Below are 10,955 nucleotides of genomic sequence, written 5' to 3'. Positions count from 1 at the left end.
TGTGGTTTCTATATCCCATTCCTATGGGTCACATGCAACTAGAGTAAAACCTGCATATAATCCTACCCTAGAGATACAGATTAGTAATTAACAACATAACTGTGTAACAACCTAGACAGCAATAATTATGATTTCCACTGCTAATAGCACTGACCAAACATTAATGAATCCCTAACCTGCTGGCCTTGCACAAGACTGCTCTTTTTGCTTAAAGGCTAAATGATTAACCCTTGTCCCTGAAGAGATACCAGCCACACAGAAAAGTTCACTATCCCAACACAGTGAATCATAGAGGGAATAATGCACCCCCTATTGTAAAATAGAAGCTTATTTAAATGGCATTACTGAATAGTGAACATCAGTTATAACTGATGACATTATCCTCATATTTTACAAGAGCTACATTATTATAATACACAAGTTTTAGTGAATCATGTGACAGTGAAAGTACATCACTAAGCACCATTTATAAGGATATATTTTACATGCTATTTATGGCTCTTGTGTTATATAAAATTACAGACATTATATTTCCTCATATCATTATATTTTTTCACATCTATATAGTAGATTAATGTTCATTTCCAGTTTGCCCCTAAACTTCCTGAATTCCCCCAGCAATACTGACTGTGCCTCCCTTATAGTTATGGCCCTGTCTGACTCTGACCCTCAACTTTTCTGATAACTCAGATATTCTTTTTTAAAAGAGTAAGTTTGCAAAAAGATATCCCTTAGATCAAAGGAAGTATTTTAAAGAGGTGGTTTACCTCCATGTTAACTTTTAGTATGTTATAGAATGGCCAATTCTAAGCAACTTTCCAATTGGTCATAATCATTATTTTTAATGATCTTCTTCTTTTCTTTATTATTTGCCATTTTCCAACTGCAACTTTCATATGGCAGGGGGCCTGGCCTCGGTGAGGCAACAGCTGAAATATTATTATTACTTTTTGTAACTTATTTTACTATTCAGTCCATCTCCTATTTATATACCAGTCTCTCATTCAAACCACTCCCTGGTTGCTAAGGTAATTTGGATCCTAGCAACTAGACAGCTACTGAAACCCCAAACTAGAAAGTTGCTGAACACTAATTTAAAAAAAACTACATATAATAAAACGCTAAGGCCAACTGCAAATTATCTCTCACTCACACAAATCATACCAAAGGTTAACTTAAAGGTTAACAACCCCTTCAATTATAACTATGGAACACAGGGAAGATAGGCTTTGAATGCTGTGTTTTTTTTTTTTTTTTTGTTAAATACCCCAGAAACTGCCCCCATTGAATTCTGTGGGAATCACTCACAAGCACTTGTGCTGTTGTGCTGAATGGGTTTACTTGGAGCCCCAAAAGCACCCAAGGCAAATTTCAGCTGCAACATTTGTTGTTCTAAGCTTTGTATTGGATGCCTTTGGGTCTCTAAGTAAAGCCAGAATCAAGCATTCCCAGCTTAAATTTGCATCCAGTGCATGCTCATTGCTGCCTCTAAACTATGGGGAGGCAGAAGAGGCATATGCATAGGGTGCAACACTGGGTGGGTACCCCTTCTGTCTGCCTACTCTGAGTTCTGGCACCTTCTGTAACTCACCACACCATGACTTATCACCATTCTGTCCTGCTTCTCCCCTGATCCATTAGTCACCTCTCTCTCCCACTCACTGTGTACTGCAGAGCAGAGAGAGTTCAATGAAGTCCCTTTCCGAAAGAGCTTACAATCTATTAGAATGCAGAGACAGAAACAAAATAAGTAGCGAACTGTATAATATGTATGACAGTTAGGAATTTAGAAATATTATAAATATATATTCAATACTATTAATCATATCTGTAGGGCATTTCATACAATAATTCATAATTTTAAAATAGCATTGCAAGCTTTAAGTTAAAAAACGTAATGCAAACTCTCTGATCAGGATCAATGCTTGAGATAAGGCCAGGTCAGGCCTGAAACGTTGCTCTATCCAAAAGCCATGTGTATCTAATAAAAGCTTTTTAATGGAGATATTAAGGTGCTGTATGCTGTTTCTTCATACAGGATCTATGCTAACTTATCTTCCTAAAGGACGAGATACACGGATGTCAAAGATCAAGACAACTGACCATCAAAAATAGGGATAATTGATACTGCATGCTTGTGTTTCGCTAATGTATATGCAGGAGCTATGTGCAGGTTTGGCCAGTTACATACACCTATGCCTGCAGGCAGATGAGCAAGGGTTAGCTTTCTGGGAATCTCACTTCTCTACCACCGAGTGCTGATGGCCAGCGCTGGAGCTCAAACAAATGGATGATGACTGCAGTCCAGTATTTGGCAATTATATAATGAGTGGAAATATGTAACTCAAAAATTACATACCATGCTATACTATCCTACAAACTGGGCTTAGGCAGCTGGAACCCTCAGTGCAGCATTCTTATATCATAGTCAGCGGAGAACAGTGCTGTATCTGTACTATCGACCTCTCACCTGGAAACGACCAAACGTTAACCTCTTTCCTTTGTTGACAGTATTTAAAAGACACCTATGCCCCGGAAATACTTTCTGCCCGGAGCTGTTGGCTGACTAAGCCCTCTATCCAGATGGAGGAAGCTATAATATTACTAACAGTTTCACGATGTAGGAGCCTTTTCCTGGAGATTCTGTGAGCCACTGTGTTCAGCCATACAAAAGCCCATTCGTGTACATATTACAAGCGTCCCAGATCTCTTCCAAAGAACCAGAACACTTTTGGGATATGTAGGCTCCATTATAAATGCGTGTAGCAGGGCATCTTGGCCGGCAGTAGCTCTAGGCAAAAGCCTTAGCCACTGCAAAAGACAGTATTGCTGCCCTACCTCACCCCTTTAATACCAGCCATATTTAATCCACATCCTGCATTCCTAGTTAGCAATTCATTTAGATGTTGCAGACCTCACAGAAGGTTAATGATCAAATTAAGGAATATTGGCCTAGAACATAATATTTGTAATTGGATAGAGAACTGGCTGAAGGATAGAGTACAAAGAGTGGTAAATGGAACATTTTCTAATTGGACCAGTGTGGTTAGTGGAGTACCGCAGGGGTCAGTCCTTGGTCCTTTGCTTTTTAACTTGTTTATTAATGACCTGGAGGAGGGCATAGACAGTACTGTTTCTATTTTTGCTGACGACTCTAAATTGTGCAAAACTATAAGTTCCATGCAGGATGCTGCCGCTTTGCAGAGCGATTTGACAAAATTAGAAAACTGGGCAGCAAACTGGAAAATGAGGTTCAATGTTGATAAGTGCAAGCCCGCCGGCGACTTACATGTTCGCCGGTGGGATGGCGGGTCATGACAACTCGGGGAGATTAGTCGCCCGCGAACATGGAGTTTTGTCGCGGGCGACTAATTTCCCCGTGTGCCAGAGCCCTAATGGAGAAGGATCTAGGGGTTTTTGTTGATAACAAGTTGTCTAATTCCAGGCAGTGTCATTCTGTGGCTACTAAAGCAAATAAAGTGCTGTCTTGTATAAAAAAGGGCATTGACTCAAGGGATGGGAACATAATTTTGCCCCTTTACAGGTCCCTGGTAAGGCCTGACCTTGAGTATGCGGTGCAGTTTTGGGCTCCAGTCCTTAAGAAGGATATTAATGAGCTGGAGAGAGTGCAGAGACTGCAACTAAACTGGTTAAGGGGATGGAAGATTTAAACTATGAGGTGAGACTGTCGAAGTTGAGGTTGTTTTCTCTGGAAAAGAGGCGCTTGCGAGGGGACATGATTACTCTGTATAAGTACATTAGAGGGGATTATAGGCAGATGGGGGATGTTCTTTTTTCCCATAAAAACAATCAACGCACCAGAAGTCACCCCTTTAGATTAGAGGAACGGAGCTTCCATTTGAAGCAGCGTAGGGGTGTTTCACGGTGAGGGCAGTGAGGTTGTGGAATGCCCTTCCTAGAGATGTGGTAATGGCAGATTCTGTTAATGCCTTTAAGAGGGGCCTGGATGAGTTCTTGAACAATCAGAATATCCAAGGCTATTGTGATACTAATATCTACAGTTAGTACTAGTGGTTGTATTTATAGTTTATGTATGTGAGTGTATAGATTGGTAGGTGTGGGTTAGGTGTGCTGGGTTTACTTGGATGGGTTGAACTTGATGGACACTGGTCTTTTTTCAACCCTATGTAACTATGAACTGATTTATGTGCAGCCATGCATATGAATGAATTGCAAACTAGCCATGCTGGATGGAAATTCAATATGTTAAGGGGTGAGGTGGCAAACCTAATTACTGTATCGGTACATGGCTCACTTACAGTTGTGGTGGGGCCCAAGAAGGCTCCTTGCCTCTCATACATGACTCCTGGCTTATACAACTATTCATTACTGTTGTGCTGGTAACAAATCTTCTGTTAAAAAAATGTAAAATATGTTTATACTATAACAGTACAGTGTGTTTACACATGCAATTAAAACTTTTGCCAGCGGCATTTCAAAATGGTGAGCCCGTGTGCTCCACTATGATAAGTGTGTGGGGTAAAATGTTAAGAATCATTATCTAGAACTGAGCACATACGCTGACTGCTCTTTGAATCCTGGTGCTGAGTTTGCAGACAAAATCTCAAAATTACTGTAAGGCCATCTCCCATAGAGTCCATTTTAATCAAATAATTCACATATTTAAAAATAATTTCCTTTTAACAAAACAATACTTTGTACTTGATCCCGACCAAGACATACTGTAATTAATCCTTACTGGTGGCAAAACAATCTGATTGGGTTTATTTAATGTTTAAATTATTTTTCTAGAAGACTTAAGTTGGAGATCAAAGTTACTGGAAGACCCCTTATCTTAAAAACCCCAGGCATTTTGGATAACAGGTCCTATATCTGTATTATAAATTTCACAGGTACTTTCCAATGTTTGAAATAAATGAATTGATCCAGTCAAACACTGATTTTATGTTCCGGCACTTTATAGCTTTTTTCTTGCAACCCTACCAATCTCAATGTATTTTAATGGGTACTTGTCTCACAGTTTACACCTCTTTTTCCACACTTTACACCAAAACTCCTTCATTCCCATTTTCTTAAAATTTCTGTTTATATCCTTTTCATGTTACATTCAGAAAAATAAAGCTGTTTAAAATACAGGTATGGGATCCCTTACCCGGAAATCCATTATCCCGAAAGCTCAAAAACAGGAAGGCCATCTCCCATAGACTCAATTTAAAGCAATTTATATTTTAAAAATAATTTTATTTTTCTCTTTTTGGTGGTACCATGATCCAAATTACACAGAGATCCCTTGTATGGAAAACCCCAGATCCCAAGCACTTCAGATAATAGATACCTGTACTAAGGCAAACAAGGCCTTCTATAAATAGTAAAGTCCTTTAGCCCCTGCAAATCAATTATTGTCATTGCAGGGGCATATATGAATATATATATAAAGAGAAAGTGAGAGGAACTAGATCCTGTCCTTGTGACAGCTGGGGGGCACAGTGGGGCACTAATTCATAAGCATTTTCATAGATGTTTATAAAAAATGTTGGCAGCAGCCCATGACCCATTTGCTTAACTTTCAAATTCACTAGATCAAAGCAACAAGTAGGGCTACAAATGCAGGAAAATGACTAGTGCATGTAAGCCCTGGCATTCACAGTAACAAAGAAAATCTTTTAGTTTGACTAATGGTTACTGGTGGTTCTGGATGTTCTGGGCGTAAAGCAAGCTAAACCCTCACATGCTTTTTGTGGAAAAATCTAAAAAAGAATTCAGGCCTGGACTGGCAATCTGTGGATGCTGGAAAATTGACAGAAGTAATAGCTAAAACGTTTATTAAGGGATGCGACACTAGTGGCAAATCATTGATTCTATGGAGTGGGGAGGATTTAGTCAATCCCTACATTGGTACATACAGTACATGGGAATAGATTGCTCTACTAGTGCTGGCTGCTAACTGGCAATAATTGCTTGCACATTAACTGCTATCAGTCCTGAGTACATGCTCACAATATCTTGTACCCTTATCTAACCTGACACAGTAACATTTTCTACATTGATTGCACTGTGTGTGTGCTTTGAGATAACAGTGGTAGAACAGAGACACTGCCATATGTGTGTGTGTATATATGGAATATATATAGATACACACAGCTACAGGCACATATATAGCAATTAATACAGAGCTTATAGTTAGCTTGGGGGTCATTAGTTACTGCACTACAGCTTTGTTTCACTAGTCAATTATTTGGTTGTCATCACTGTAATCTACAATAAGATACACAAATATATATGTACAATATATGTATATGTAGTCATTTAGAGTCTCCAGTTTAATTCCCCAATTCATGTTGCCTCGCGTTAGTATAATTACCTATCCTCTGCACTGTTCTACAGCCAAAAATCATGCAATTTTAAGTTTGTCCCTTGAGACTGATGTACTGTCTCCCTTAATAATTAAGGAGTAGTAGATGCAATTTGGGGGTGTCCATAAATCTTTGCTTTACATCTTCATGGTACGCTGATGACAAAGATTGTTTAATGCCCCTTCCCCTAGTGTAACTCAATAAAGGAGCCCCAGATAATAATGTAGTCATTTTTCCCTATATAAGGGGCCGGTATTTCTTATCACTTTTGCTATTTGTTTGTTGTGTCACATATTTAGAGACAAATGATTTACAATTCATCAATTTTTTTTCTATTTCTGCAAATGGCCAAGCCTGGACTAGCAATTGAGGACTGTAGCAAATGCCAGAGGGACTGCTGTAAGATGCCATAAACAGTCACTATTTAGTGGGCTGGTGAGGGTTGTTTAGGTCTCTGTGCACTGTGCCACTGTTGGCCCAACACTACAGCAAGTGAATACAATCTATTAGGGAAAGTAATATTTATTGTTTGTGGAGAAGCTGCCTCCCTCTGCAGCTTAGGGGCCCAGAGCAAATATTCTCACTGCCCTAGGTTGAAATCATCCCTGGATGGCAAGGTCAATACTATTTTTATTAAACATTGCCAAGAGTAATGCTGCACTTCTAAAAGTCTCACATCAGATCACAAAGTCTCAAGGCAGAAGTCTCAGTGGGTTCTCCACATGGAAAGAAATGCTAATGCTGCAAGCCGCTATCTAGGCAACATGATGGAGCCCAGGGTGTGAATGAATACTGGGTGGTTCCTTTGGAGGTTTCTTCTGGCTCCTTAGATAAAGCTGAGAAAGGGATGGGCTCAGTAGACTCCCATTGGATACCACCAAGATAAGCTGCCCTCTAGTACTCTGTGAACACATACATGTAGCAGCAAAATGGGTCAGAAAAAAGCTAAAGCTATTAAATAAATTGCTTTCCTAAATAAAACCATCCCAACACCCCCACTAAAATCCCCTATCAGTAAACAGATATTGGGAAGTAATTAAAGGGGATTTCAACTGTAATAAATTGTTGTTGGACTACAAATCCAAACACATGTCCACATATTATCAAGGGTTAATGGCTTATTGGGGCTGTAGTCCAGCAACATTAGGGTTGATAAAACTTTTCTGTTGCTCTGCAGGTTCAGCAGCATCATCAGTGGCAGAGCTGGAAGTTACTGGGTCTTACAGAAATTCATTTTAAGTTGGAAATAAGGCAATAAGGAATAAGACATTTTTCTATAAAAAAAAAAAGACTCAAACTGCTTATAGGAAACATTAGTGGACGCCAGCCGCTACTGAGCCCTTTACCTAACACCTAACCTATGGTAGGCAGTAAGGGCAGGGCTGTTTTGCACCCCTTAGAATCCTGAATTGGGTCGGGTACCTGCGGAATACCAAGAGTGGTCGGGTAGAAAGTCCTGGTTTTTCTGACTGTGTGGGCTGTCCGCAGGTAACCCGTCTGGGTACCCAACTAACGTGTGGGAGTGGTAAGGTAGGTAAGTTACTTATTTGGTAAGTTACCTTCAGAAGATAAGTTACCTATTTGCAGTCAGGGTCGGGTAGAGGGTCTGGGTAGGGGGATTAATTAAGGAAATAAACTTCAAATAAGTAATTTCATTAAAAAGGTTTATCACCTATGAGTTAACTTTTAGGGGGTGATTTATCAACGGTCGAATTTGAATTTCTTTCAGGGTTCCAATTTTTTGTGCTAAAACTTTGAATTATGGTTTAAAAACTCCAATGTCTGAAATGTATTACGTGAAAAACAACGAAAACTCAACTGTGAAACTTTGGCATCTAAACGCTTGGGTCTTCAATCTTTATTTTTTTAATAGTTTTTGAATTGTTCTTCATCTTACTTTTTCCAGCATTTAAATGGGGGTCACTGACCCAAAGAACTATTCTATGTGTGGTTACAATTTTATTGTTACTTTGTATTGCTTATCTTTCTATTCAGGCTCTCCCCTGTTCATATTCCAATCTCTCATTCAACGACTCTCTGGTTGTTAAGGTAATTTGAACTCTAGCAACCAGATGGCTGTTGAAATTCCAGACTGGAGAGTAGCTGAACAAAAAGTTAAATTATTAAAAAACACAAATAATAAAAAATGAAGACCAACTGGAAATTGTCTCAGAATATTTCTCTCTACTCAAAATTAACAACCCCTTTAACAATGGTCAGCACGGAGCACTTTACAATTTGTAATAACTAATTAATTTGGAATTTTGTTTATTCAACCATCATTTAAAGCTATACATTTTAGGTGATGTCTGATAATGAATTCATCTATGATGTTCTAATCAATTAACTCCTTATTCTCTATTGATTATTGTTCTTTAGAAATATATCTTTAATAATAATAGTTTGTTCCTATTCATTAAAGGTGTGTATGTTCATTAATGATTCTATTTCTTTAGGCCAGGGTAAATCTAGAATAGCTTACAATACTTAATGATGAGGTTGCCATAAAGGGGTTTCTGTTATAGTTCAACTATACCACTGGCACAGGAGTTTTTGTCCTATAACTCTGAGAGAACCCCTTCCCTAATCACTTTTATGTTAAAGTGTGAGTGTATATAATGATTTGTGCTATACACATCCCATTGCCACCTAGAAACTGCCTCCTATGTGATGTGAAATACACCAGCATAAATGCATAATAAATGCAAACAAAAAAAAATCACATTTTTAAATGGTTTCAATGTATTTTTACTGGAATTCAGTCACACAACTCCATGTTACAGAAAAAAGCACATGAAAGGGAAAAAGATTCCAAGCATTTCTATTAACAGCTACATGTCCTACTCTGGTTCTTTATACTCGTGCATCATTTGGTACAATTCAACTACTACTGGGCTCACATGATAAAAGTCAGTTGAAACCAACTCCCCCCCCCAATTTGGAACTACTCAGTGATCATGTAAAAATGCTCAGTGTTTAGCCTTCTGCTCCTATATAGTCATGGAACTCCTCTGCCACTTATATGATCCTTATATTTTATAATAGGGGGTATATATAGCATTATTTTGTATTAGTCATTTTCAAAAGACAGTGTGGCCCAATCATAAAAGGCAATTTTGCTGCAAGTAATAAAAATAATAAATAAAAGGCAGCCCCACTTTTAACATTGTTGATGTAACACTGCCCCCATGTAGCCATATGCACAACACAAATACATTTCATTTCTCCCTGACAACCATTAAACATGGCTTGGTTAAAGGAACAGTAACACCAAAATATGAAAGTGTATAAAAGTAATTACAATATAATACACTGTTGCGGTTTATCGGTTTATGTCCTATACTGGTAATAAAGAACATACGAATATAAAAGCATATATACTGGAAGTGATACAGATTACCTATGAGTATAAGGATAATTTACCAATGTTTCTGCCATTCATATTAATAAAAAGAGAAACCAAAAAAAAAACAACTTTTAACAAGAGATCTTTATTTTAGGTGACGCCAGCGATATAGAAGTCTACCCACCACCTGTCAATTCAGCGAGTGAAAGCATGAAAGCTGTAATGTTACAGGAGCCGCAAATGTCGGACACAAGTGGTGCCTCCTTCTCTTCCTTCTATATCCTCACAGGTAGGAGCCAGCTCTGTATAGGCCACTGAGGCATATTTGGTCTACCGATTTCCTATGTGAATGGATTAAGATAGCAGCACAAGCCTTAACCCCTTATTAGAAAACACAATAGATTTTGAGAAACATAGTCGTGCAGATCATCTATGGATACATAATCCTTGGTAACTTATGTTCCTACAGGGGAACATGAAAGATCAAGACAGTTGAGCAGCAAGAATTGTGATATTCTTTGTGTAGGCAAAAACAAAAGCATTAACTAAAAGGATTTCAACATAATGTTGAATTAGAGGACCTTATAGAAAGATAGTGGGGGATCTTTTCTCCATAGAAAAGATGAAAGAACAAACGGCTACCCCTTTAGACTTTCACTTAAAGCAGCAAAAAAATATATCTGCACGGTAAGGGCAACAGGGCTGTAGGATGATCGAATATTGATGAACCTTTGTCTTTTTTCAACTTAAAGGAACTATAAATTATAATTTAACAAACCCTTAGAAATAAGAACCCCCCCCCCCCAAAAAAAAACAGGAGGTATACTGACGGTAAACTATAGAACATTTGATTTAATGAGAAAACTAGAATGACAACTCTATTATTTACATGTGAGATACATTTATTTATTAAAACATTAAAATATAATTAAAACAAAACTGATACTTTATAAATAAGTGCTCTACTGTACAAATGTATTCAAGCCCATAATACTGAGCTGTAGCTTATATATAGGGCAATAGTGGGAATGTGCATTTCCAAATTGTTGAATTCATTTGAAGTGTGTCAAGCCAAGATCACCTCTTACAAGCCCAGACTGGCAATTTGTGGGTTCTGGGAAATGGCTGCTGTAAGATGCTATAGACTGTTTACTGGGCCCACGTGTGGAGCTGTTTGGGTCTTGAAAAGCCAGGGCCTATTTTGAATTAGAGTCTAAACCTGGTCAGACTACTATTATTACTACTATTATGGTCAGTAAATAGAAACATTTTAT

This window comes from Xenopus tropicalis, chromosome 3 (assembly GCF_000004195.4).
Source record: "Xenopus tropicalis strain Nigerian chromosome 3, UCB_Xtro_10.0, whole genome shotgun sequence".
In the NCBI taxonomy this organism is placed as follows: Eukaryota; Metazoa; Chordata; class Amphibia; order Anura; family Pipidae; genus Xenopus; species Xenopus tropicalis.
Note: the sequence above shows the minus strand (reverse complement) of the source record.